The sequence below is a fragment of the Cannabis sativa genome, chromosome 8, assembly GCF_029168945.1.
Source record: "Cannabis sativa cultivar Pink pepper isolate KNU-18-1 chromosome 8, ASM2916894v1, whole genome shotgun sequence".
Lineage (NCBI taxonomy): Eukaryota > Viridiplantae > Streptophyta > Magnoliopsida > Rosales > Cannabaceae > Cannabis > Cannabis sativa.
In genome coordinates this window covers 8,954,738-8,961,439 of record NC_083608.1, presented here as the reverse complement: position 1 = coordinate 8,961,439, position 6,702 = coordinate 8,954,738, and the positions used below count along the sequence as shown (strand labels likewise).

General features: G+C 26.9%; 1 long non-coding RNA gene across 1 annotated transcript; it reads right to left on the bottom strand.

Annotated features, from left to right (window-relative positions):
• Positions 1 to 506: 506 nt before the first annotated feature.
• LOC133029968 (uncharacterized) lies at positions 507 to 2,341 on the bottom strand. Its single transcript, XR_009683897.1, has 2 exons — positions 2,140 to 2,341; positions 507 to 747 (listed from the first exon to the last, which is right to left on the bottom strand). It is a non-coding gene; the product is annotated as an uncharacterized LOC133029968 (long non-coding RNA).
• Positions 2,342 to 6,702: the final 4,361 nt, after the last annotated feature.

Genomic DNA, 6,702 nt, shown 5'->3' with positions numbered 1-6,702 from the left:
GTCTACACCATGCTCTACTTGCTCGCCCTGTGGTCTAGATGATTGAGGAGGGTCCATTTTTACAAGTACCCCTGTAATAAACAACCCCAGCGAGTTAAGCACCAATACCACACTTATGCACTTATTACCTTAAACCTTAACTCAACTATGTACTCCATATAAATAAACCCTTAATCATATAGCATTTAAAGCATGGCATCACATATCTTATAAATACTCTAGATGCCTACATATTACCTAAAATGGAAACCGGTAAATAATCGATCACATAAGCAGTAAAGTATTTACTCTCAACACTTACTGGACCATGAGTCAAGCTTATCTCTGACGATGATTGTACATGTTAGGCCGGTCTACAGGAAGTTTAAAAACCTTGGCGCTCTGATACCAAATTGTAACGCCCTAAGATTTAGGAACGCTACCCAATATGATTAAGAAACCCTAATCCCCTAAACATGATTACTAATAAAATAAGCGCAGAAATTAAACTTTAAACGAAAACGAAATGAAAATAAACTTGTAATAATTTTAACCTTACAAACAAAAGTTACATGTTTCGGGATCCCAAAAATCATTTTACAAAATATTACAAGTCTTTTCTCCTTAGCCGACCTAAGTGGCAAAATAGAGTTACAAAAGTTTCAACACTGGTAGACCCCAACCCGCTTGGTCTAGTGTGGCCCGAACATGTACATACATCGCCCAACTCCCATACTCATGGCTGATCAGAGACAAATTTACCCTTTCCTACACAGTAGAGCACCCGTGAGCCAAGCCCAGCAAGACAGTAAAATATATCGTTAATCATATATAACTCATCACATAAATAATAATGCCATTTCATATTTTCCTATATGACACAGACCTGCGTGTTACGCTCACACGCCTATTTATGTCTATGTGGCATAGACCTACGTGTTACGCTCACACGTCTAATTACAATAAGGCCTTAGAACGGTTCATCTCAGTTCTAGTTACCGAGTCCAACCCGATTATGCCTTGAACACATAACCCTTTACTTCAATATACATCTATATACATCATGGCATAACAATTACATATTAACAATTCACATGGGTAATAACCCTAAGCCAATAAACCGCTCACTTTAGAGTAATAACTCTAATCCCGGTTTCTAGTTTCTCATATAAATCACAATCCATATAAGCGCCATTGCGCATATCTCTATGTGCTAACTACTGTCTTACTTGATGTCCTGCAAATATGGACATTCCAAATCCCCGGGTGCACCTGACCAAGTGCCGGTAATCCTAGTCACAATTCCAAGATACACAAGTATACGGTTAATCCCAAAATCCATTTCCGCAAATTATAAACTGGGCATTTAAATTCAAACTATTCACATAGAGCTCGGAACGAGATTTCCAATGATATAAAGAACGTCTCAAACGGAGTCCCGAGTCAAAAGTTATGACCAAAACAAAAACAAAAAAAATACAATGCCAAAAATGGCCGCGGCTACTGGGTTTAAGACCAAGGAAACCCTGTTTCCAGCAAAGAAAATGCATCCAAAAATACCAATTTTCATGCTATATCAACCCACAATCATACCAAACTTTCACCTAGCATAAACCAAGTAATTAGAGAGGAATTACACCTAGTTCACTTCCAACAACACCAAAAACCAGCAACTAAAAAACTAACATTCAGCAATGAATTTTAGCCCCTAAACTCATCTAATTCAACACAAACCCAAACACAACTCAAGCTAATCATTCACCAAATAAAAAGTACCTAAATAGGCATTAACATACATAATTTTTATACTTGAACACCAGCAAAACACATCAAAATTTCAGATTAAACAACATAAAATTCAGAGCTCCAACTTGAGCAAAATCACCAAGAACTCATAAAGACGCTACACAAGGAAGTCACCAAAATAAATCAAAATTCAGCATGTTTTTCTAACCCAAATTCAGCAACTAGAAATCCCCAAATTTACCATTCAAAGCATACACAAAGCAAATCTTATAATTCACAACACAACCATGGTTACAACTCCATAAACAATCTAAAATCCATAACCATGAAATTCAAGAACATAACCCATGAGTTCATACCTATTTCATTTCAGAATCAAAGCAATAAAATTCAGAAATAAGAGCTGGAAAATACCTCAAAGTTCTCACAATCAAAGCACACCAAAATCCCCCAAGCTCCAACAAGCTCAACAACACACAAGATAGGAAGATTTGAAGTGAAAAGATTGAAGGGAGAGGGAGAATAGGGTTCAGCCAAGAGCTGAGAAAATAACCCAGAATTTTCTTTCTAAAATGTAAAATAATTCCTTTTTGTTGCAATTAATCCAAAAGGCCAATTTACCAAAATGCCCCCTAGGGCCAAATCATCAATATATATATATAAAGGAAAGCACTTAAGAGTTAAGGTGGCAACTTAGATGATTTTTCTTAACTCTTTCCTATTTTTTCTAATTTTCATATTTATTTATTAGTTTTATTTATTTTTTATTCAATAATAATATAAATAATAATTATTATGTTAAATAAATATTATAGTTATAAAATTTATAACATCAATTATCATTCAATAGACATGTGAAACGTTTATGACATAATTCAAAAGGGGTTACAAATTTGTTATAAAAGACTTTTTCCTATGTCTATTATTATTATACCAAATAAATATGTAATTTATTAACAACTATATAAAAAAAAAGTGATACATATAAAAATAGGTTTCCACAGCTCTTTTCTGTGGGGATAATGAGTGGATATATATTTAGTTTTTTGGTACTAATCTCAAAGCTTCTCTCACACCCAAATCTTAATTCAATTTATTCTTTGATCATCATGTAAGTGTCTCTAAGGTATGTATAAGAATTATTATTTGTTTATTTATTTTCTTTCTAATTAATCTCATGAATATAAATATATGCATTATTATTCATTTTCTTTGTTCTTCTAACTAATTTTATTAGTATTGATATAAAATTTGCATTAGGATTAAACTTTTTTTAGAAAAAAATTTCATGAGATGTTCTTATTCTAAAAATTCAAGAAAGTATAGTATATCTAATTGTTTACCTTTTAATTCTTTTTATTTTTTTTATTTATTAATTTAGTTTAGTCATAGTTGTTGTCGTAATTATTTATATAATTTTTTAATATGTCAAGCTCATTTAAAATAATTAATATAAAAACATAGTGAAAAGAAAAGACCTTTAAATAAAAGTCCAAACATATAAATTTGATTATTCAAGGTGATTTAATATTTTTCTTATCTCAAAACGATTTAATAATAATGTAATTTTGTACATATATATCTTCTAATTTAAAATGATGTAATTCTAATATAATTATCTAAACTACTTTTATCACTTTTGAAAGAAATTAAAACCATTTTTTTTACCAATAATGTAAAATTAAAATACAAATTCAATAAATTTTTTTTTCTTAAAAAAAAGTATAACTCATCGGTTTAAATGTAATTCTAACAATACACTTTGTTATGAAATATATAAAAATGTGAATCTATATCTCTTTATATAAAAATATATATATATTATATTCATATATAATATTAAAAAGAACTACTGTACAGTTTTATATTTGAGATTTTCTCAAATAGAAAATTTAAATGAAAAAATAAATTGTTGTCAAAATTATTTTTTGATAGACATGTGGTGTCTTTTTATATTTTTATAATTTTATCACCATTATTAATTATATATTTTTATTATTATTAAAATAGACATATGTACTGTAAATCATGTAAAATAAATTGCCATTAAATCATTCATTATTAAGGGCATTTTTTCATTGTTATATCTCCCATCATTATTATTATTCCAATCTCTTAGTATTCCACCAATATAATTCATAACTTTTAATTAATACATAATTAATCTCGTGCCTATAATATATATGGTTCTCAGTCTTTTATAATTAATTTGATCATATCTCTTTCCATCTTATCTAGCTTTAAACATTGTATAAGCTTCATATTTTTTTTTTCTATTTATTTATTTTTCTCTTAAATGAAAATAAATGGATTCATACACATAGTGTAATATTATATATATATATATATATTATTAGAGAAAATGAATTTTGATAATTCACATAGTGACTTATCTTTTAGAAGAAATAATATATATATTTTTTTATTAGAAAATTATATATATTTGAAATTTTGTAATTTATTATATGTAATTGTATATTAATATTTTTTTTTTATTTTTCTATTTGATATTTAAATAACACGTATTATTGGACAATTCTTAAAGATATTGATATACTATATAGTTTAAAAAATAAGGTCATTAATAATTGTATATTTTTGTCTTTAGTAGTTCATATATGTATATATATATATATACATATATAATTGTTATACAAAACCTGTAACTATTAAGAAATATATGTTGGTCCTCAAAAAATATTGTAGGTCCTCAAAAAAAAAAAAAGAAATATATGTTTTTTTTACCTCACTGTTTTAGCTTTGTTTTATTTTTATTTTTGTAAGATAGGTATAATGATTAGATGCTAATTTATGCAATACATTTATTTTATTTATTTGTATTATGCAGATTTTTCGAACTTCAAGTCTTATACCACAAAGAGCATAGAGATATATTTTGAGAAAAAAAATTACACAATTTACAGATCACATTAATTTTATATAGTGACAAACATATTTTTTTTAATCACATCATGAATAAAAAATTAAGTATGTAAACTAAATGATGATGTAATTATATCGTTCATATATATATTTTTACCAGTAGACATATTCTAGCTTATGATATTTGTTAAAGGAATAATTTCATTTTTTAGTTCATTTCAATATTTAAAAATAAATTGCACTTATTTTTACAATATTTTTATATAATTATTTATTAAATAAAAATAAAAAATTACAAATAATCAATGATTTTTTTTTTTTATAAAATAAATAATTGATGCCTATTATATTTTAGAATTAAATCATCAGTCAAATCCAATTTTAAACTTAAAATAATTATTTTTTATATTTATTTTATTATAAAAATATATGTAACTTTTTTTATAAATTCCACTGTTTTTAATATTCGTCACAAAATTCCTATTTTTCTACATTACAAACAATACATAGAAAATTACATTTCTACTCTTAAAATTTTATTTTATTTTTATAATATATTACACACATCAAAAAATTATATTTTAATTTAAATTACATTACTCAATAAGTTAAAAAAAATAATCAAAATATAAAAATATTACAAAAATTAGACAACCGCGCGAAGCGCGGTTTTGTTCCCTAGTAACAAATAAAAGCATTCCAAAGATAACATAGTCATTTTCAACATAAATATACCCAATTAAATTTCAGATTAATCACACTTTATTAAAATACTAATAAATAATCCCAAAATTGTATTTCGGCCCCAAACCCGGTTCGGCCCAAAATACCCAGTTGTGACTATACCGCGTCGACTTGTCAGAACACACCCGAAGAAGGACAAAACAGGCATACTATATATTAATATAGTTCATAAGCACGTAAATAAATTAAATTCGCAGTTTTACCCCTCTCGGGTCAGAATTACTAAAATGCCCTTGGCTCACCAACGGAGTCTTAGCATGTCATTTCTTATATTAATTCGTATATAATAAATTATAATATAATAGAATTCTACAATGATACTCAATTAACTAGTTAGGGCTTTGCTAATCCATTTCCTCAATTCCAGGGTATTACACATAATTAAGTTGAAATTTTCTAGGAAATTAGTTATTGAGATATTCTTTAAATATTGTTTTAAGTTGAAAATTTGTTAATTTTGGATCAACTTAAAATTGAATATTTTTCAAATTAAGGTGATTAGTTCAAGATACTTAATTTGTTATTTAATTAATTTTTTTTTTTTGAAAATAATTTAAGCTAAAAAATTTGTTATTTTAGAGCAATTTAAATTACATATTTTTTAAATATTTATTTATTTTAAATATTTTTCAAAATTTATACATTTTTATATATAATTTTCAAAAATTATTTTTTTGAAAATTAAATTAAATTTTAAAATTAATTATTTAATTAATTTTGGATCAACTTATATTAAGTATTTTTTTTTTGATAAATGATTAAATAAAAATACATTTTTTTTAATAATGAGCTTTAATCAAGAGACATTCGATCTCCATTGTTGGTTCTACATAGTTCTTGTTTTAGTGAGTAATCATCCCTAATGGATGAACGTTCATTAGCAATTTAATGCCGTAGAATCTCGAAAGATAATTATTATCTGTTAGTTTTTTATTCTTAGTATTGATCACCCTAATGGTGGCTACTATTAGTAAGACTTACAAAAGTATGAAACAATGGTGGAGGCTCATGAAACACATATAAAGTTAAGAAAACCTTACATTGGTTGCAGCGGAATAATGTCTCTTTCCACTCAGATCTCTAACCCTTGTATCCTTTCTGTCCCAGAGTATTATCAAGATATGAGCCCGAATGTCCTTCTCTTTGTGTGTGATCCTTCACAGTCTTCCCATCTATGATTGAGGTACCACTTGCTGTGTGTGGGCACTACTCTATCACTAAGGTTCGAAATTGAGAAGAGGAAAAGAGAGAGGTATAGGGTCGGCTATATAGAGAGAAGTGGAAGGCTCAGTTTTTCTGAAAAAGCAATCTTTGATTTTCTGAGAAAAAGGTTATGTTGAAAACTTGTTA